The following is a 23565-nucleotide window of genomic DNA, read 5'->3' on the forward strand; positions in this document are numbered from 1 at the left end:
GTAAAATAATTAATATCATGTGTTAATACAACTTTAAAAATAAAGTCAAAAGAATATAAATGCCATGTAAAGTACCTATAATGTCAATTAACATTTCTAATTTGTCAACAAGTAACACACGATGAATAAGTCATTTTAACTTAAAATTTAAAGTGGACTTTCTGGGACATGTAAAAGATGTTAAAATTACATATTATTTTTTACTGTGCAATATAATCTCATTTCAAGATTATATATTCTTGCGTATATATGAATATAATTAGTGTTGATTTAACACTTCTTTTTTTCTGTGTAGTTTGTTATAACAAAGAATGAAGGTTAATGCAACTTTCGCGTCTCCATTTCCGACGTTTATGTAACCGAAGTCAAGATGCAATTGTCGACAAAGTTAAAGGCGATTTCGGCGAGCGATGTGTTAGCGAAGAGACGCCGTCGAAGCGTGACGCACGAAATTTCCATTTAAGCTGCGAGCGTCGAAGTTACGAGATGAACGGACCATCTCGTGAGCGACTGTCGATAGATAGATAGGGACGGAGACAGAAACAAACGGTGGGGTTGGTCCGGGGGGGGGCGGGGGAAGGAACCAAGGGACAGGCCTGTATGAAGGGAGAGACCCAGGCACCAAACTATTGTTGCCAATATCTCGGACAGTTCAATTACTTGGTTATTACGCGCCTCCAAACTGACAGGGTTGCTTACATGCTTCGCCAAGCGGCTAATGCATACATGCATGTACACAAACTGCACTTATGATGACATTTCGCGTGATCCCGTCGCAAAGCGAACACTGTGCCGTCTGCATCATCGAGCATTAATCTGCCGCAATCAATGGCGCGTTTATAGTGGGAGTCTCTATTTGAGAACTTAATCGTTTAATCTCGTAGATATTCTTAGCGAGCTTAATTAAATTAACGAATTAAAAATATGCGACTTTAAATCAAAGCGATCAACTGCCGATTTCAACGGTCCGACTCGAGATGCTCCCGTTCGTAAAAGTTATTTACATAATGGAGAACATTTTCCCCCGCAGAGAATAAATCCGCTCCCTCTCGTCCCTTTTATTAATCTCGATTCTCAATGTGAATTGAACAAGAATTTAATTCCGCACGGATCTAAATAGAGATTTTATATCCTAACCCCATAATGAAGGAAAATTGTCTTGAAAACTGATAAGCGCGACAAACCGTTTCATTTTAAAAACTAAATTTTTTTTACCTTTATATAAAATATCCGTCACCGCAGTCGCGAAAAGTCGGTGCCAGGAGAGAAGTCTCATATATTCTGAATATTTTATATTTTAAGGTCAGCATAATTCAAGCCAAGAATGAAACCACGTTTTGCACTTCGTTTTCATTTAATGGAACCGACGCATCGGGTACGACGTATAACGATTGATATTTCGGTTAACTGTACGGCCGATGCACGTTGATTGGAACGAACGCTTCTTTTTCTCTCTCCCCGACATTCGGCAATAAGCGTACCGGTAAAATGATTTCCATTTCACGCGGCCAAAACGAGCAACGCGCGAGAGAGAGAAATTCCGCGCGTAGAAATAAAATTCAGAATTATTAATGCCGTGACACATATCGTATTTCGCTCTTTTGTCCTTGTAATTCTTATAATATAAAAAGACCATACTGTTGTAACGCATAATAATGTGATATTGCAATATATATGCTACGCTTTTAACGATAAATCAGAAATAGTCGGTGTACAATAATATCTCTTTTTCAAAACGCGATCAAACGATACATGTATATCTGATACGTTAAAATTGATAAAATACAATTTTGTTCGTCTCTCCACTTTAAATTTCACGAGAATTAAAAATCATTAGGGACTGGGCACTCGGACAATTTTTATCCTCGTGCTCGTGCTCGCCAAAGAGAATCGGGATTGCTCCCAGACTATTGCGGGAATCTTCATGATTATTCCTGCATGCTTACGAGTGATCAGTCGTCTAATCGACATCTCGACATCATTATTACAAATCCCAGCACTACTAACGATTTATTCTGCGTTCTCCATCGTATAGCATCTTGACGTCTTTGACGATTGATATACACTAGCTCATGAGCTGCTTTGCATGAACAAGCGAATAAGACGCTCGTATTAACTCGCGAGTACTCGCAATGTGTGTAGGACCAACCAAATACAGAGTATAAGCAAAGACGAGCATGCACGAGTACGAATAACCAAGTACGAGTAGTGTGGGAGGTCTGCATTCGGCTCGGCCCCGAGAACTCGCGCATAATCGCACTCGTAAATATTCGCGAATATGTGTGGACCCGGCTTAAGATTCCTTAAAATTACAACAATCCATTACCACCGACGTAAAATAATCTTTCTCCGCCAGATCGATATTCAATATTTAACGAGATTATTTTAATTAATCCGCGAAATCATGAATTCTCAGTGATTATTATTCCGATATATACACAAGTGTAAGAGAGTTGAGTGGAATGGAATTTTTTAAAAATCGCGAGAACAACGGAACGAAAGAGTCGAATAATTCTGATCGAAAGCGTAGAATTCGATTTGTCAACTTCCGAGTTGCGAAGTGGATTGCCCGGCCATCCTCGTTCGGCTCGTCGTGGGGGGCGACCCCGACACGGCCACGTCGTGCATTTACGACGCTAATGAGTCGAACGAGAACTTTTCTGTTGGCGATGCAAATGAGACGCGCGCAGAGCTACAACGCGACCGATGTACTTGCACTTGTCGAAGCCGCGAGGATTAATGGAAAAATCGCAGCTCGCGATAATTGATCCCAGTTTCCCCGACTTAATTGAAATAGTTTTAGATAAGTAGAAGGGGGGGTTTCCTAAAACGGTAAATGGCATCAAGAAACGGTTTGACTGATGGCTAAAGTATGACGAGGAATGTTGAAATGTCATAATGAGATAAGGAAGCGAAAGATGAAATTGGAGCAAGAGACATGTAAGATAAATGAGGATTCTCAGTACCGCTGTCGTTCTAAATACACGTTTAAAACTCATTTCAATAAAAATTTAATATTTAATATGTAATATTCAACATGTAAAATATCTTGTCCCTTTTGGTAATTTACAAGGCAGGTCGTTATATATTTGCGGCGCGCATTATCGTTTACTTTCCAATATTAATTACAGACATTACGTTTTGCATTTTAATGTGATTAATTGAGATGTGACAAAAAATATAGAATAAAATGAAAGTTTTTGTAGTAATTAATGAAATCTAATTGCATAAAGAGAATACAGGGAATGAAAACATAATATCTCGCTCCGGCTTCCTATATTTAATTTGATATCGCCGCATATGAAAAAAAGTCCCGCGTTTGTTCACTTTATTAAATGAGACTTGTAGTTCCGCGTTAATATAATTGCGCGCCGCTATGCAAATGTAACGGGTAAAAATATGAATCACGCAACACACATCACGTTTCGCTTAACAAACTTTACATTACATTACCAAACATAATCTTCGCGTATTCATTTTACAGTTTTACACCACAGTTCTCCGCCGGTAAACGCGGCCGCTCCCAAATGTACAATCACAAATGGAAAGCTTGGCAGTTTTTTACGTCGATTTTATCTGCAAAAATGCACTTCAATTATGGCTTTTAAATTCCGCATAACGGATTAAATTATAAATAACTTCAAATTACTTATCTCAACCCGCCCTAATAACCTATAAATTGATAAAAAGCAAATTCCTGAATAATTAAAGTTGTTAAAAAAAGCAGTTCATTTAGAAACAACATAGGTATAATAAATTCAAGTGTTATTTGCCATTTTACAGAAGGCACGCGTGGCATGCAAAAAAATAAAGAAAGAGACAAACATATAAATAATTTTAAGTGATATACAAAAATAGCATCTTGTTGTAAGAATAGCATCTTGTACTATCAAATTTGTATGAATCTCAAAGAAATATAAAACATTCTTCAAATATTGATCATTAAATGTTATACGTGTAACTACGTTATTATTGACAAATATTAATTATATTTAAGCAGCAAATTCCGCCTTCGTCGACCTTTAGTATCGTGATATGTATGTTTGTGCAAACTGATTATTAAATAACATCAAACAGCACGCGTTGCGGCTTCTTTTTGCCTCGCGTTTCGCAGCGCGTAATTTCGATCGAATGGCGAATTCGTCGAAAACAGAGGCGCATAACAAAATGATCGTTTTATGTGTCGTTTCGATTCTATAAAATTATAAAACGAGAGCGCACGGTCGCCGCTCTAATCTAAATTTCGAGACTTTCAGTGGATTTCGTTGAAAATCCACTAAAAAAGTAAAAAATAAAAAAAAGTTCAAACTACCGCGAATAAGTAGACGATAAATCGTGCTAAGACGACAATTAACTAGTCGCGATGATTTCTCGCCTAGGCATGAAAGATGATTACAAGCGAAAACCCTCGGATCCTGCGTCTGACCGATATTACGGAGTAAATATTAACTTTCTTCCCCTCCTTCCCGTCCCAGCCCGCTCCCTTTTTTTCGGACGAGGGGCACGAGAGAACTCGATGATGTTTTTTACGAGCTGCTCATCCCATTTCCCGAGAGCCCGTTGGCCGTATATCGGCTACATTTTCGCTCATTAAAAAGTTCCCGAGCTCAATCGTGCCCAAGCGCCAAGGTGCCTTTCTCGTTCACCTCCTTCTCGTCTTTACAAGGCGCGGCGGCTGTGGCGTCCAGACGGGATTTTCATTATTAAAAAGTATTACAGCTGGCCGAAGGGATGAAAGGGTAGAGAGTAGAATGCGGAGGGGGGGGGAGGGCGAGGGATGGGACGGAGGCGGAAAAAAGGTGGCCGAACGAGGGAATAAATGGGGGATTACTTCGGGCCACCGAGGTGGTGGAGCTAATTTCAAAAACCCCGGGCGGAGTAATCGCCGGGATCTTGAAGGCTTCCCGGTTAAACTCGGCGACGACGGCGAACATCCCACCATTTCCGCTCTGTATCTCCGCGCGATTAGCGTGTCCGTCCTATAAACGCGCGGCGGCGAGTCTTAAATAAATTACCTCCCTTGATCTGCTGCGATCAGCGCGCTTGTACCCGCGACGTTACTTTTAAGCGTAATATTAAACGTGCCCAGTTGGTTTAGAAAAGTGGAGCAATATTAAATGTAAGAAAAACTCTTACTGAAAATGGCGTGGCAGATTCGACGCTCAGCGAACGCAATTAGTGACGTGAGTAGTGACGATGGTTGCGGCATGATGACATCGACGAGGTACATTCTATTTGATCTTCATACGCAAACGTTTACATATCTCATTAGGTTCTGATTTGTCGAGGACGAAAACGCATGGACGCGTGCGATAATAGTACATACTGACCAGTATACATATATCGCACCAACTGGATCATGTCAAGTAAATACAATTATTATAATAGCGCCCAAAACTTTGAAACTTACATCGAGGATTCGTCGAGAACGTCATTAAGCCTCTAATCGTTAATCCATTGATGTTATGTTAGGCTGGATTTTATCTTTGTTATAATTCTGAGATGAGTCTGAGAAAAATATTGTATTTGATGCTTATAGAAAAATTAAGAAAAGAGGTAAAATAAAAAGCAAAATGTTACAATTTTAAAATCTTGAAACCATTTTCCTTATGAAATAAGTAGACTGTGCTTATACGGTACCTATCTGTATCATCAGTTATTTTTAAAAATATTAAAAATATACATTCCCTTCCCCCCCCCCTCTCTCTCTCTCTCTCTCTCTCTCTCTCTCTCTCTCGTGAGATGTAGGGCAATGCATCACTCTTGGGTAATAACGACAAATTTGTTTACGAAAAGGTAGGTAGTTATGGAAGTTTGTAGGAGGCGAAGAAAAGCAGCTCCAATATTTCATGACTTCTAGACATCCACGTGGTATCTAGAGTCATATTATGCACAAAATACATTTAATTTTTTCGCCGAACTTAATTACTCGGTTACCGTGGGAAAACACGTGGAATTTAGTTAATTTCACAGCGCGCACATACGCGACCGGCGTGCCTTTTGAACCACGCTTAATTAAAACTTTAGATTGCCTACTGAATACATTAATGCTATATGCTTTCTACAGAAAAGTACGATGAAATAGGGGGAAATATATCGCGAAATATACCCCGGTAACAGTTTTGTCCGTTTTGAATTAAATTGGAAAATGGAAGCAGAACTTGAACCTTTGGCCAATTAAGTCTCAAAGGTACAAATAAATGGTAGCACTTCTGTTTTCTCATTGATTTCAACTGGGCTTTGTGGATTTTACAGAAATTCAATTTAAAGTTTTATATTATCAAGATATCTAATGCTAATAAAAATTAAAATGCGCATGTATGTGCATAGCGCATAATCACATTCTTGACAAATGAGACCAAAAGTCTGCCAAGTTTGTTAATGAGAACATGTGTTCAACTTTCGTTATCTCGTCATAATAATACGCATTGTATATTTAAATGCGTATTTTGTTTGATTGCTTGAAACCAAAAAGCACGAATAAAAACGCACCCGAAATGTAATGGAGATCAGGCGGCCCAAGAATAAGAAGAACGGACAAAGGAAGAGAGATTAACACGATGGATCCGTTAGCAATACCGTAATTCCATGATCCTTTTGCACGATCCCTGCCAGGCAAGCCGTCCGGGAAATTCACATTTCCGCCGCAAAACAAACAGAATTAAAAGCGACTCGGTATATGCTTGTGTTAAACATGATTAAATATCAAAAGCCGCCCGTTTCCACAGCGACACGCCCATCCCCCCTAATACTCTCCGCGCGCGTACAGCCTTATAATACGACGGCTAATTAGGATGATGAGGGGGTCAAGAGCGGATAATATATATTGTTCTCGCAAAAGAACTGAAGCCAGAGCTGAAATTAACCAAAGAAACGGAATAGCCAACGCGCGCGCGCTCTTGGCTATACATGTGAATTAACCGGACCGAGCTCCCTTTTCAGTATATTTTGCATGAAAATGTGCACGGTTGCAAAAGCAGAATTCGGTGTACGTTGCAAAAGAACAGAGACTCTCTTTCACAGCAAACCACTAATTTGTACGTACTTACATGCTTAAGAAATTTTTCTTGAAGCTGAACGATTACGAGACAGATCCAACGGAACTAAAACGCGTACGTAACTATATATTAATATCAAATAATCACACGCGTATCGCAAAAACTGGACAAATTTGGGGAAAATCGGGAAAGAGCAAGAGAACAGCATTACTGAATTGCTGCTGAATAGTTCATTTCCTTGGCTGCTGCATTCGATTGCAGACAGGTTTGAGTGATGAGAAGCGGCTGATCCTTGACTCCAAAATCGCTGTTTAATTTTGCCGCTTGATTTATGCTTTCGATTTTACGTAAGTGCCGAACGGCATGACGAACAATGATAATTTATTAATATTACACTTTCTCGTACATAACTCAACCGCGGATAATATTTACATACTTAAGTCTTTGGATTGAAGAAGAACATCAAGCACTGCGATTTTTATGTTGTTTACAAATTAAAAAACATTATAAGTGCAAAGAAATAAATGTATATTTCCTTGCACTTATAATGTTTTTTAATTTGTAAACAACATAAAAATCGCAGTGCTTGATGTTCTTCTTCAATTTCGTCAAAAAAATTCGCTCATTTATACAATGTCAGTCTTGTGAACTTTACCGGTAAAAAATATCAGAGACAAAAGAGAAATAAGGAAGAGGTATCTTTTTATTAATTTCGTTTATTGTCGTCGTCGCACCGAGATACCTGCGGCTGCTGTTCTCTTTCTTTATTTCTTAATTCCGACAAATTATTATAAAACAATATTATCGTTTTTTGACGTTGAAATTCCGGAGATATGCCAATGGAAACGGCGATGGGCCCCTTACATACCTCGGGCACGCGCGGCAGAAAAATTTCAAACAAAGTGCGTTCAACGATAATTACATTTGAAATTTCTCTCTGACTCTCTTTCTACGCAAAAAGCAAAAGCCAATTCAAAATTAACGCACGATCAAAGAATAGTAATCCAATAGAGATATATATAGTATATATATCGTGCAAAAGTCGAGCCAATTATTGAGAATGGGTGACAAATTATCACTCCATCTTTCAAAATATCTTTCTCTAATTTATGTTGTAGAAATATTCATGTTGACATAATAATAGCAGAGACAGAAGTTTATTTTTGATTTATCGAAATATCCCGAAAGGAACCGCATTGATGAAAGCTTATGCTCTCGAATCGAATATTGGGCACTATATTTTCCCAGTTTAGCAAAACGTTATTAATTGAAGCTTAGGCTTCAATTTTCAACAAATAGCACCACAACTTCCAATAGCGTGAGAACGATTATTATTCGTTATCCCGGAGTTAGTTAGACCGCTGAGCACAAATTTACGATCGCGATCGAACGAGTATTTGCGCGAAGATACTTCGGAGGGGCTTAAGCGGCTTTCAAAACGCACAGTGACGTGTTTTACGTGTCTTTATAACGCTTGTTTATATCCACGACTATTTCTAGGTTAAAAGAAAAATTCTTTCTAGCGTCTAACGCGAAACGACATGTTATAAAACCAGGTACACATGTTATAAAACAATTCCGTCTTGAGAAATTTGATACGCCTACATTTAATATACATTACGAAAAGCTCGTGTAACAATACGTTCACAAGCTTCTTAAATTCTGACTCCGTTATATGTTCTGTATAGGGTAAACCAGCCAGTGAATGAACGGGGTCCAGTGAATGAACACAAAATCACTTATATTTTAAATATGAAAAAAATTATGAGTCAAAGATAAATGATTTTGTGATGAAAATTAAGAGAAAAATTCACAGGTGGCGTTGAGATTAATGTCACGGTTATAAACAAAGTGTCGACTTAAGGAAAAATATTTTTATGCTTATGACGTGCAAGCTAATAAGAGGTTAATTTTGGAGAGGTTGCGATTTTACGTTTGAATAAGCGTTATAATTGATTTTCGAAGGTAAATATTGCATCATATAAGTAAAGATTACAGAGTCAATATTTTATTTTGTCAAACATTTTTCTGTAAATTCGTAAAAATACGCTAAATATAATGATGTCTATTCACTGGTGTGATTTTCTAACCTTTTCCCAGTGAATGAACATATGGGCTCTATTTTGGTAATTAGGTAGTATCTAGATAGTAATGGATAAATTGACTTGACATATGATTCAATAACTACAGAAGATCCTGCTGTAAATATGTTGATCAAATTATTCCAAAAAATAAAAAAAGAGTAACTAGTACCCAATCAGCAGACAATATTTTTTAAATGTTTTTTAAATATTTTTTTTTCAGTATTTATACATTGTTACAGTTTATTGTACAAATAATATTTATTTAATGTTTATTAAACGTTTATTTTACATTAATTATTAATTTAAAATAATGATTTTGAACAAATATTTATTTAACGTTTATTTAATATTTAGATCACATTAATTATTCGTTTGCAATAATATTTTTTACAAAAATTTATTTCACAATTATTCAACATTTATTTAATATTTATTTTACATTAATTATTCATTTAAAATAATAATTTCGAAAAAATATTTATTTAATATTTATTGATTAATATATATATATATATATATATATTTGTTACATTAATTATTCGTTTGCAATAATAATGTTTAAAAACATTTATTTCGCATTTATTCAACATTTATTTAATATTTATTTTACGTTATTTATTTATTTAAAATAATAATTTAGAAAAAATATTTATTCAACGTTTATTTAATATTTATGTCACATTAATTATTCGTTTGCAATAATAATTTTAAAAAACATTAATTTCACATTTATTTTACATTAATTATTTATTTAAAATAATGGCTTAAAAATAAAAATACTATTATTATATACGTCATAACCGAGGGGTAAATCACTCTAAAATCATGATTTTTCAAAATAAAAAATCGGTAGATGTTGTTAAAATAAGCGCAGCTTTATTCTGCTTAACGCAGTGTAACTGCCCGTACAATTTATTTATTATGTATAACATAAGTTTCTTATTCTATAAAATGAAATCATTCGCATACGAATAAAATAAATTAAAATCAATAGCTAAGGAAAGAAATCACAAGCGTAGTCATACGCAACGCGCCGCGAAGAGAAATAACCATGGGATAAGCATCGAATAAGGAAAAATAGCATTCGATCGCTTACTGTACAGCGTACAGTCTTACTCTTCGTGACGAGTCGGGTAAACTCGGAATATGTTGGCTACGTTCGGTTTGGGCGCTCACGCGCTGTAAGTATCATTCTATCTTCGTTGCACATCGAATATCAAACGAAGATAGAGCGATGCTTATAGCACGTGAGCGCCCAAACCGAACGCAGCCAACGTGTCAGGGTCTAGTATCGTGCAATATAAACAACGTTTATTGTAAATACGAAACGAAAGAGGAACGTTGCAATATTGAAATACTAGACTGTGTTACTAGATGTTTTACAGATTGTTCTATGTTTCTACATTGTAAAAAGAAAAAAAATACTTTTCTACCTATAATTTGTTATAAGTGTCATTACATTATACAGAGAATATACTTGTCTACTCAAAATAAGTCTTAAGTGTTTTCTTGGAAGAAGGAATAATGTTTTCTTCGTTGTACAGAGAGAATTTATAATTTTGGAATTAAATTATAATTGAAATTATAATTTAAATACAAAATTATAAATTATTGACATGAAATGTCCAAACTTTAATTTAAAAATAACAATCAATTACAATTGCCAATATTGCATACAAATTACGTATATTTAAAATTCTTCGAATTTCCAAGAAATTCATTTATAATAAATTTGGAATCCGTTAGTTTTCGAAATTTATTTCAATCGAATAAAATTAATAAAAAACTTAGACATTAAATTTCTCAAAAGAAAACGGAAATTAAAAGTTCCAGAAAAATCCACTCAAAAATGATTAAAATAAAAAATCTAAAAATTGGACATAGATTTGATGAAAAATTCCAGAAAATTGAATAAAACTTAATTAATTCGACTTACACGACTATATTTAAAAAAAAATCCCTCGAGATCCAATTGCCTGTAACATATTAACTTACAAATCGAAAAATTGATGAAGCCCAAATGCAACTGTCATAAAAATAAATGATTATTCTTCATGATTCTTCATTGATTGGTTATTGTTTTTCTTTTAATCGTAAATAAGTAGCGTTACACTTGAATCATAAATATATTCGGGCGCTTAATATTATGAAGGTATAATCTATTTTATTGTTATACACTCAATTTTAATGTATTTAATAATCAACCCCTTTCAGTTAATGAAACGCATATTTTTATTTTAAACCAAATATATATAAAATAAAATAAAAATATGCGTTTCATTAACTGAAAGGGGTTGATTATTAAATACATTAAAATTGAGTGTATAACAATAAAATAGATTATACCTTCATAATATTAAGCGCCCGAATATATATATATATATATATATATTCTATATATATATATATATATATATATATATATATATATAAAATATATATATATATATATATATATATATATAGAGAGAGAGAGAGAGAGACAGAGAGAGAGCATAAACTTTTTGTATATAAACCAAGGTATAAATATAGACATACGGAAGAAGAAAGATTCGATTAACGTCAACATCGAGGTGTTAACGAACCTGTAAAGGACGGCTCTTAGTTGGTAAGAAAAAAATCATCCGAGAAGCTACTGGACTAGGCTCTTTTAGCGCTGCTAGCGACGACGAGCTTATCGCTAGCTTACAAGAAATATATAGTAACTCCGACGTTAAGAATAACGATCGCCTATTGCATTGATGCTATTCTAACAGACTCATAAGACAAATTCCTTACTTTAGCGTCACCGATATCGAAAAAACAGAGCACAACGTCTAAATAACGCTGAACGTTGTCTCGCTGATTTTAGAGTGAGTTACCCCTCGGTCATAACATACGCTAATAAATTTTTACACGGTTATTATTTGTACGATTAATTGTGTAATTATTTGTGAGAAACTTTATATGCAAATTTCTTGCGAATGCTTGAGCGAGTTAGACGGAGTCTACAAATGAAATGCGCAAGTCTGATCAGAGTCGCAGGAGCGGCGGTCGTAAGACAGAAATTGACCACAGTCGGACGCTTTTAACTGTTATATTAATTGGTCAATTTCTTTCTTACGACCGTTTCTACGACTCTGAGACTTGCATCAAACTATCAAACCGCTCAGTAGCAATCGAATGTGATTGGTTCTTACTTTTAGAACCAACAAATCAACGTAGTGTGTGTTGATAAGACAACTCAGCACTCTCAGCAGTAGTTATTCTGCTGAATGATTGTAGACCCCGCATTAATTACGGCTCCTATTATACTGTACACAGGACTCCACGATAACACAATAAAGTGACAAAGCGGTGACCAATCACCGTTTTCATTTTTCCGGAAATATTAGGCTGCTTTCGGAAACGTCACCCGAGTGCACACGAGTATAATATACTCTCTTCTCTTTCTAACTCACCTGAGTTAGAAGAAAAAGGAAGTATATATACCCGTCTGTACCCGGGTAATATTTTTGAAGCAGCCTTAATAGCGTACATACGTCGGTTCGCGGCGCGCTTGATTGGTCGCTTGAGTTGCGACAACGTGCGACGTGCTAATGTTCTGTGGACGTGACGTGTTTGCGCGTGTCGAGCTCGAGCAGTCGGTGACTTTATGGCGGAGCATGCGGATGTGTATTGTTTATATAGATTGTGTAGCAACTTCGTTCTTCGTTCCCATTTGTTGTGTGCCGGTAGGTTTGTGATATAATAAAGTTCTAAAGTTCAAAAGTTTAATTGTCACATCATTATTGCCCTCCCGCAAAGATTTCCTATATAACTATTAAATTTCTTACAGCAACGTATATACCGTCGAATGCACATGGTGAGCGGAATCAAACGACGACTCGCCGACCCACGTTCCACGCCGACCGGTCGCGACCGTTCAGTACATATTTAGATAAGAAGAGTAAGTAATATTAATTTATCTTACATTCTAATGGTGCGTGTCCACCTGCGAGTAAGAACTCTCGAGAGCAAAAAGAGAGAAAGAGAGAGAGACTCTCGAAAGTCTCTCTCTCTCTCTCTCTCTCTCTCTCTCTCTCTCTCTCTCTCTCTCTCTCTCTCTCTCTCTCTCTCTCTCTCTTTTTGCTCTCGAGTTTTTACTCGCAGGTGGAGATGCACCATAATATACAAACATCCTGCCTTAAATGCTCTATAAAAGCTGCAGATGACATTTCAGAAATATCTGGTGAAGATGAAGACGACTCATCTGCAAACGAAAATACTGGTGCCCATGATGACGGCTTGACGGCTCATTTGATGCAAACGAAAATAGCGACCGAGGTTAAAAAACTCATTTATCTTACTATTATAATATTATGTATTGAATGTGCAATTTTATTTTTTTTATATTATTTAAACTTAATACACCATCCCAAGGAGAACAGAAAAACATTATATGTCGACCAAATTGATGTTACTTTATTTATTTTTTTAATTTTTAAAATCAATTTTATCAATTTGATTTTCTGTTTTCCTTGGAATTTATTGTTTTTGGAATCTCGATTATTTCATATTTGAGGGGAATCTTTTTTGAATGAAATATTAACGGTGATGAAAAAAGGTGGTTTAAAATGTATTTAGAGCTGTAATATCAGGCACTGTGAGCTTATCACGGAAACTATAGATAATAGATAAACAGTAATGAGATAACTGCTGACACGAAAAAAGAGAAAACTGAAATTGCAAATTGAACATTGTGAACCAGATGTGTACAGAATGTTGATCTGGACGAATGGTTGTTCATGCTCGCTGGTTTCAACCTTCGACTAATATACGTAATTTTCGTTCGTAGCAACACTGAGTACATGGCTTAAGTTTGACGCAAATTCTAAGTATATTTTCGAGTCGAGATATTTTGCGAATCTCCATTTTCGTAGAGGGTGCCATCGTCAGCTGAATATCGAGAGACAGATTTCGCATTTTTATAAAATGTAATGTAAATGTATATGCGCTATCATACTCGCGAGTTTAGCTTATTATGGGCTTTGCAAGTTCTCTTCTCGTATTACGAAATGTAATTCATTTCGCGTATACAACTCTACGATTCTGGAAAATTTACACATTCTTGATTGCGTACGCCATAAATATGACTCGTCAATATAACATGAAAAAAGAAATATTTAGGTAAACGTAACACGATCTTTTTTGTGTCACTGTTAATGCAAAGATACTGTAATGAATTAAGCTAATGTGCGATCTTGTTGATCAAATAATCTGTCGCCCACTGTGTATTAATTTGATCGATCGGAATCGCATACGATTGCGTCATAGTCTAATATTACGGTCCCCTTTCATTTTATTATCTACTTAATATACAAACGTAAATGGGTTCAGTGTAATAACCATTGTTTCGCCAAACAATCTAATCCGCGAAATGTTCCCATTTACAAAGTACGAAAAATCTGCTCTTATTCTATTAGCTTCTCCTGTTTTGCTTACGGCTATTCTTTGAAAATTCTTTTGGCAATATTACATAGACTAAGAAGAAAATACTTTGTCTTACTGCGTTGTAATTGGAAACGTCGATAGATCCATTTTATGGAGTCTATTTTGCAAAATGTATTTTATTCAGCTTTCGAAAAAGTCAATAAGCTAATAAGTTGCTAATAAGCAAGCGTTCAAATCTTTTAATTTTATAAAAATTTTAAAAACTATTCTATTCCAATCAAAAATTATTTCTAACCAAAAATTCTTACTGATCTTTAAATGTGATCGATGTACGATGTTCGTACATTTTACCCATACAAAAACTTGTAAACGAAAACTCGTCCATTAATATTAATATTAAAAATCGACAAATTTGCGTGCTGTATTTGACTCTTTCTAAAGAATGATGTTTATGAGAAGTATATAAACTTAGAAAAAAGTGGGCTTAAAAAAATAAAAAAAAATGAAGAGAAAGAAACATTGATTAGCAATGTTATGTGAGCAGACTGAAGAACGTGGTAATTTTATAATATTTACCTCTCTTGCAGTCATACCTATATATTGCCTATATTCTAAATTACAGACTTGTATCCTTTTCTGAAAAAATGCTGGAAAATAAGTTAATGAGTATGTTCGTGGCGCGTTTTACAGTTGCAAGTTGCCAAAGTAAACATTTTTTACTTTGGTATATTTTACCACGTCTTCACGTCTGTGCTCCATGAGGTATATCCAAGTGCGGTTCCCACAACTAATCTTGGATATAACAAGGAGTGCCCTTGATATATGAAAGTAAGCGAGTGTAATTCGTGCGACGTAGAAATACCTACGGAAGATTTCGGAAGTAATTGTTAACATATCCGGGTATATGCAAGAATATTGCGGAGAATTTTTTTTAAGCACAAATAAAAATTGATCATATGGTCCATTAGACGGTCATAGCAAGATCTTAGTGCAAAAATAATATTTCTTGTGATTTTTAAATACATTTTCTGATTCTTCGAAGTGTACGCGTTGTGTTACTTTCGGTCTCAACGCAGCTCTTAAATTGAATCAATTGGATCTTTCTCCTCCTCCTTCCCTCTTTTCCTTCTCCTTCTCTCTCTCCTTCTTTTTCTTCTCCTCCTCCTCCCTCCCTTCCTTCCCTCTTCCTCCTTCTCCACCCTCCCCTCCTCCCCCTCCTCCTCCTCCTCCTCCTACTCCTCCTACTCCTCCTTGACAATCAATTTAATGTGTGATATTACTTTTCTGATTCAATTTAAGAGCTGTGTTGAGACTGATAGTAACCGCGTATCAGTTCGAAGAATTAGGAAATATATTTAAAAATCACACATGAAACACATTATTTCAGCATAAAGGTCTCGCTATGACCATCTATGGACCTTGCTCAATTTTTAATTGCGTTATACAAACAGCGGTCTTGTCAATGCCTTAAAATACAAGTTAAATTTTTTTTCTTTCTTATATGTATTTTATTTTGAACTGCAAATGTTTATTTTGTTATATATTATATATACCATGTGTACAATATGTACAAAAAATAATATTTAGTAATAAAAAATCATTTATAACAAATTTTTAAAATTATTAAAAAATCCTTTTAATGTAAACGTTTCCCAAATATTAAAAAAACATTTTTTTTTATGTTAAAACAAACGTTTATTAAACGTTAAAATAATATTTTTCTAAACGTTAAAATAATATTTTTCTAAACGTTAAAATAATATTTTTCTAAACGTTAAAATAATATTTTTTAAACGTTAAAATAATATTATTTTAAACGTTTTTAAAAATGTTTTTTTAATGAAAAAAGGGAACTTATCCCATTATTTTTAACGTTTTTAAAAATGTTTGAAAAACGTTTTTTAAATGTTTCTTAAAAACATTTTTTAAATATTATTTTGCTGATTGGGTAAGTCTACGTCAAAAAAAAAGAAATTTATTAATTCTGAGACTGAAAAGAAGTAAAGTTACTTTAATCCCCAATTCGAGATAAAACTATATTGTCAAGAGTCAAAAAGCCAAAAAAGCTTTATGTTAGGTTAGGTTAGATTAGCTTTATAATACATAGGTTTATATGCTTTATAGTATTATTCCAGTGCAAAAATAACATTCTGTGATTGTTAAAATATAATATTTAACTTTAATTATTAAGATCTATATACATTAGTAGGTATGTATCTTCATGGAATACATATGTTCATTCACTGGTATAAGCAGCCGTTCATTTACTGGCAATTCTGTTCATTCACTGGTATATCGGTCCTTTTGTCACTTTTCCATTTATTTTCTAAATGTTTTATTCTGAAAGCACCTTTAATATTTTTTTAAATAATCAGTATAATATATTGAATCAACTACATCGATGCTAAAAGTGATACGGATAATAATTTTATTTCACGTCTCTAATGAATAGGAGACACCGCTTATTTGTTCATTCACTGGCTGGTTTACCCTATAGGATACGAGCTTTTCTTGTTATAACTCCTCTGGTTTATTAAAGACAATGTGCGCGCCGCGGCGCCGTCTCAAATAGAAATGTATCTTTAGAATCTTGATCGTGTTTAGCAAACTTATAGTATTTCGCGCCGCGACGAGACAAGGCGTTTCGACGACAGAAGTCGGTAATTACGGGTCGACGCCACGTACAACCGAGAAGGAGAAAAAGACGAACGTCGGATATACAATAATCTGCGGTGCAATTATCGAAGTTTATCGGGTCGCCGGGTTGCAGTGATTTTCCGTAGGTACAAGACCGCGAGAAAAAAGAGGGAGAGAGAAAGAGAAAGATCTTCGAAAACTCGCGAGTAGCGGCGATTAACTCCGACGATGCGGGGCAAATCCGGGAAGGAATATAGGGGTCGCGAAACGAACCGCTTGGCAGTCGTAGAAACTTTTAATGGCGCGATCCGACGCGGGGAAAAGCGCGGAGCTCGACATGAAATATGTAAAAGCGTAAGAATCTATCGGACACAAAGCGGCACATAATCGCTGGGACCGCGCATTGTTCCGCGCACAATGCCCGGGCTGCACGCGGAACGACGACGCGACGACGCACTGACGAAAGTCGGGCGACCGACAACACTCGGCGGCGCGGTCGATCGGTCGGTCGGTCTTATGAATTTTTCAACTCGACCGTCGCGGCGACAAAACCGGCAAGGAATATTGGATTCACCGTAAAAGTAGCAAATGTCATCAAGATAAATTGTTTTTGAACGTCCGGTTATATTCGGTCACGGTGCGCGAGACTGACAATGAGACGATATCTTGAATTGATGTAGCTTTAGATTATTACGAGTGTCTCGCAATTTTAATATACCTTTATATTTGAGAATTAACTCGGACTTGCGTCCTGCAATTTCTAAAGTTAAATTTATCAGTTCACTATATGGCTCTCCATGCATAAAGTCCCGGAAAATATTACAACCAGATTCATGTCGTTTTTTATAATTTTATTTATAATGAAACTTATGTAAAGGGGAGTTTACACGCACGCAATGATTAGTAGCGCCAACTGACTGGCATTTATTGGCGCCACTAATCATTGCGTGCGTGTGTAAACACCGACTGCCAGACTCACAAGTGTTTACACAGTGATTGGCGTATAATATGAAAAATATTTAACATTTATTAAACACACAGTAAATGACAGCAAGCATATAACCTGAAATTTTGACGTTATATGCTTTGGCCAATAAACGCTAGGGAACGCCACATTACTAGCGCCAGTTTGTATATAACAAGTTTTATACACTTGCATTTTTACTGGCGTTATAGTCGATTGGCGCCACTAATCATTGCGTGTGTAAACTCCCTTAATTCATGACGAAAGCAACGGTATATGTGTATACTTCATGTAACAATCTTCTGTGTCACGTCTAACGTGTGATACCTATAACTTTGATCGGAAAATAAGCGGAATTTCTTTGGTTCATGCACGTGTGAGAATGTGCTCGCGCGTGCGTGTCGCGGAGAATTAGCATTTTAATCGTTCATCCCGTTCCGGCGCGGTCCAGTGGCTGCGTTCCCGCATCGTCGGCGGCTTGCGTCTAGAGATGTGCGATTTTACGATATATCGCCAGCACCACGATTTTTTTTCTTGCAATTTGATTTTTAATCGTAAGATCGCACGGGATATAAAATCGCAAATACAATTCAAAATCGTACTTGTATAATAAAGTATTTATTCATTAAATCTTTATATAAGAAAATAGTAAAATAAAATGATTTAAATATTATAAATGCACGTTTGGTTCCAATTTAAAATATGCTTATTATTTTTAAATCTAAACACGGTTTAATCAATCTGTTTAAAATTTGTTCCTCTTTACACGGAAAAAAAATAAAGTTGCTTCAATTAAACGTCAACGTCACGGGCTGCCACACGCATAAATAGTTCATTCAATTGGATATTATTGGACCAAATATTTAAATTATTAAAACAATTATCTGATGTTTCTTGCTCATTAATATTGATGTTGCATCAATAAATTTTATCCCAATAACACTGATGCTGTTGATACAAAAAATAATGCTGTTGATACATCATTTTTTTCCGTGTATTAATTCGTAAGAACTTTATTCATAATTTTCTATCATAAACGCAATTTTGAATCACACGTGTGATTTTATATATCGCACACATTATTTTAAATTTTCCCCGTTCTAATATATAATTTAAAATTTTACGATTTAAAACAATCAAAATGTAGGATAATAAAAGTTTCAAAAGTTGTAAAATTTAAATTACATAATATAACGGGGGAAATTTTGGGTACAGTTACAAAACTAAAAAAAAAGAAAAAAATTCGACCAATAAATTCTTATTTTTCATGTAGTGCTTTTTCATCTAATGTTTATTTTTAAGTCTTCCAGTTTGACAAATAAGAAATTATTGTTTAGACAAGTCTAAAAATTATGTTCTCTTTACTACAAAAATTATGTTTCCTTTATATTTCAAAAACTAGTTGATATCACGCTACAATAATCATGTTTTACTACAACATACTTTTTACATACACAACATATTTTTCGTTAATGCGACTATTTTTTTTGTAGTTTATCCAACAATTTATTATTACTATATTTTTTTTAGTTTATATAACTTATTTATTGTTGTTATTACAACTTTATGATACATACTTGAGGCGCTATTTGTCCACAAATTTCTAGTTGCCATGGTATGACTTTTTTCTCTGAGTGTAGAAAATTACGCACAATTCAAAATAAGAGATAAAAATCGAAATGCGATATATATCGCATTCACTGCGATTCTTAAAGAGAAAATCGCGATACACAATTTTGAAAATCGCGCATCTACTTGCATCACGCGTACACGCAGCGACGCGACGAGCGGAGTGTCTTCAAGGCGCGTTTGGCGTCGTCGATGCCGCAGTTTTCCCCCAGAACGTAACGAGGCTGCCTCTCTCGTTTGCATACTGATCGCTTTGTTTTTAATACGACCGTAGACGGACGATGTATAATTAGGTTACCGCACTTCGTGTCACGCTCGACCAGGGTGAGTTAATCTCGCGAAGCTAAACTGCTCGTCGTCGGCGCTTTCAGTCAACTCTTTTTCATTATAATCCGTCGAAACGGCGCTTCGTTTCGCTCGACGCGCGAAACCCGCCGCGACTCGCTATACCATATAACGTCTCTAACGAGAGAGCTGTTCAGATTCACGCAGATTCAAACGCAACCATTGGGATTTATATTCGTCAAAATTGCTTCGATTGGTCGTCGGATACACGGCAGTCAATAGCAGATCGCTATAATAATACTCAACATTTTTCGATCGAACCATCACACAGCACAGATGAAAGAACTACTTTTCAAACGATCGAGAGAATTCAATTTACAGCAAATGATGCAAGTACTCCAAAACGAATGCCGATACAGTTTTACAAAGCAAAGAGCAGGTGCGGTATCATGTGATTTACGGCCACTCCCCCTCCTTTCCCCCCTCTTCACGCACAACATATCGAAATACACTCGATACCCGAGAGATTTAAATATTTCACGTTGTCGTCGTGATACAGACATTTATTAAACCATTTATTAATGGTTTTCCATTTTTGTGTAACCAGCGGCGAAGTTTGATTTATAACGTAATCATTAATATAAAACCATTTGCATTAACGTAATGGTAAAACGACCTCAATATTAATTTCCTGCTACTTTGATATTAGATCGACAAATTTAGTAATTAAATTAGCACCTGATTATATATACCATAAATCCAAACTTGATTTCTAACGAGAGTGGTAAGTTAGCGTAGATCTTATTAGAGGTGCAGAAAAAGATAGAAAGATTGAAATACAGACGAGGGAAAAGGTTATATCTCTCCTATAACGAGGACGAAACAAATGTGAAGCTGAACCAGGATAACTTACTTACGCGCTGGCTATCGTCTCAAGCTATACTATTTTTTTGATAGAAAATTTAGCAATATCGATAAGCTTTAAATGGATGCAGGATGCACGAAATTGACAGTTCGCCCGTTATCTAAAATTAAATTTAAATTTATTTAAATTATTTAGTACAACACAAAAACCTAATATTTCGATAGGGAATCAAATCCTTTATTATTTAAGTAAAATTACATGTCTGTATATTTTCGAAGATATCGAACGATAATCGATACACAAATTCGAATAAATTATGTTTTTATTAAATTAAATAGAATGAATTATGGAATAAAATAAGCTATATGCGCTGTTGTTGCTTTAGTGTTTAGCTGCGCAAATAAAAATAAGTTACATTCGCTTTGAATTAAAATTAATTGAACAGAAATATTAATTTTATTTTATATTGGCTTCATAACATAAATAATTTGTACATGGTACAGCCATTTTACAAATTATTTTCAAAAAGGAGGCATTATTATTTCACTAAACATGTTCAATTCGAAAATTCATTGCGGATGACATTTTATTTTTTAAATCCTTTTTTCTTATTCTCTCTCTCTCTCAGCACGTATCCCGGCTACTCGATATAATAATGTAACATGAATTTTTTAACTTTGGTCTCGATATTCCGTGATAAACGCATTAATCGACGCGTGAGATCGCGTTATCGTGAGGTACACGTTCACGTTACATCCTGAAATTTCTATTCTCAAAATAGGAAAAAAGGGTTAAACAATATTCATGTTAATCTGCATTTTTTTTCCACGGAAGTTGACCACGAAAGTATAAAGACGATGTCAAAGCACGCGTCACACAATCACGGTGCTATGTGTTACCGGAAATGATATCGAATACCTATCCAATTTACGACCGATGTCCGTTTTACCGAGCGTTCGAGCCTCGTATAATTTCCATCCGCGGAATAATAGAGTTTCATTATTTCGCGGGAGGGAGAAGGGTTGATCGATCGGACACGCGGAAAAGAACTCTCTCGTTCTGCGTGTCACCACGTTACCCACGTCCACTGGCCTCTCGACGGTTGCGAAGTTAATCTTGCGCGAACGAGAGTCTATCTCTCTCTCTCTCTCTCTTTCTCTCCCGCTCTCTCTCTCTCTCTCTCTCTTTCTCTCCCGCTCTCTCTCTCTCTCTCTCTCTCTCTCTCTCTTGTGTACGGGCGATCGCGTGATCGAAATTGAAACGAATGAACGGCGAGAGGTCGCGTGTGCTATCAAGAGGACTCTCTGGTGTGGAGCACCAGGCGGACCTTTCGCCATCCCCGCGGGCTTTTCGTTCGCGGCCCAACTGTCCATTCCCAGCCGTTAATCCCAACGGAGGGTTTCCGGTCGAAGGGTATACGCGCGTCCGGGCAACACATAATGGCGCTGCCCGCGCTTGACGGAAAGGAGCAAAGGGTGTACTGTGGATATATGTACCAGGTATCGCGCGCTATCTCTCCATCACGGATACTTGAGGCAAAACTCGGTGGAATTTAGGTTGCCTCTGTGTGCGCGGTATCACACGTTCTCGCGAGGTGAATTATACAGGAATTGAACTTCGGACTTGCGGATAGATGATAAAAGCGTATTTTTTATTGAATTCTCGATAGATTTCGCATTGACGAAACTTTCAATTGAGATTTGTATAGAAAGGCAAACGTTGAACCTTAAGAAATAATGGCAATTTTGCAACACCAAGTTTCTATAATTAAAACAAAGTCCATTAGATTTCGTGTATGATTCTTTACAGAGAGAATATCAGAATATATATATATCCAGCTATAATAATTAAATTGATATAATTAAATCGATACAAACAAGACACAAACTTATTCAACCATGTGTCGTGTTTTCAGGTAATTCCTAACTTTTTCACGGAAATTCCATTCATCTGCGCAAAAAAGAGAAGACGAAAGAGACACATCCGAGCTTCGAGAGTCATGTGACTAATGAAACGAACAATGACGGGTTCTCGTCGGTGCGCCTCTTCACGCGCCTCCTCGGCGTCGCGCTTCCGATTTCACGTCCATCAGGACCGTAATATCGCACGCCAAATCCCGGTAAACCCGAGAAGCCGGCATTAGCGGAGCACGCGCGAGCACGAGCGGAGCGGCTGCGCAATTCCCGGACCCTTAGAACGAAATTAGAGAATCCAACATTGCCGCTGAACGACGGCGCGGCGAGGCGCTTGCGCGCGAACCTCCCCGGAGCGAGAAAATCCGATTTTATCCCGTCCGACTATTCGATTCCAAATTAACATAATAACGACGAAAATTAGAGGAATCTACACTCTCGCTTGCCTACGGCTAGACCGCAGGAATTGCGGAATAATTAGGAAACGCTCGGAACGAGCGAATCCGATACGCGTGGCGAGCGAGATCGCATCAGGCAGAATCGATATCTCTCTCGAATTTTGATGTTCTCCGAGGGTAACTACTGACAGAGTAGCTGTAATCGATAAGGGAAGTGCTTCGCCCTCATAGGTACATCATAATCAAGAATATGCTCCTTGAATCACGTGAAATTACATTGGCGTACTAGTTAATCATCAAGATATTAACAATTAGCTCAAAAAGATGTAAAATTTGTAAATTACCGTAAATAATTTACATATGGAAATACAAACGCAATC

General features: G+C 36.1%; 1 protein-coding gene and 1 long non-coding RNA gene across 2 annotated transcripts in view; one reads left to right on the top strand and one right to left on the bottom strand.

The window, feature by feature from the left end:
• The window catches only part of Heph (polypyrimidine tract-binding protein 1 heph), a 459111-nt gene that overhangs the window by 421359 nt on the left and 14187 nt on the right, over positions 1 to 23565 (bottom strand). The window lies entirely within an intron of this gene.
• On the top strand, positions 12690 to 15124 carry LOC143901924 (uncharacterized). Its single transcript, XR_013258218.1, has 3 exons — positions 12690 to 12795; positions 12900 to 13010; positions 13284 to 15124. It is a non-coding gene; the product is annotated as an uncharacterized LOC143901924 (long non-coding RNA).

Source organism: Temnothorax americanus, unplaced genomic scaffold (genome assembly GCF_048541705.1).
Source record: "Temnothorax americanus isolate GAGA-0224 unplaced genomic scaffold, ASM4854170v1 Scaffold37, whole genome shotgun sequence".
In the NCBI taxonomy this organism is placed as follows: domain Eukaryota; kingdom Metazoa; phylum Arthropoda; class Insecta; order Hymenoptera; family Formicidae; genus Temnothorax; species Temnothorax americanus.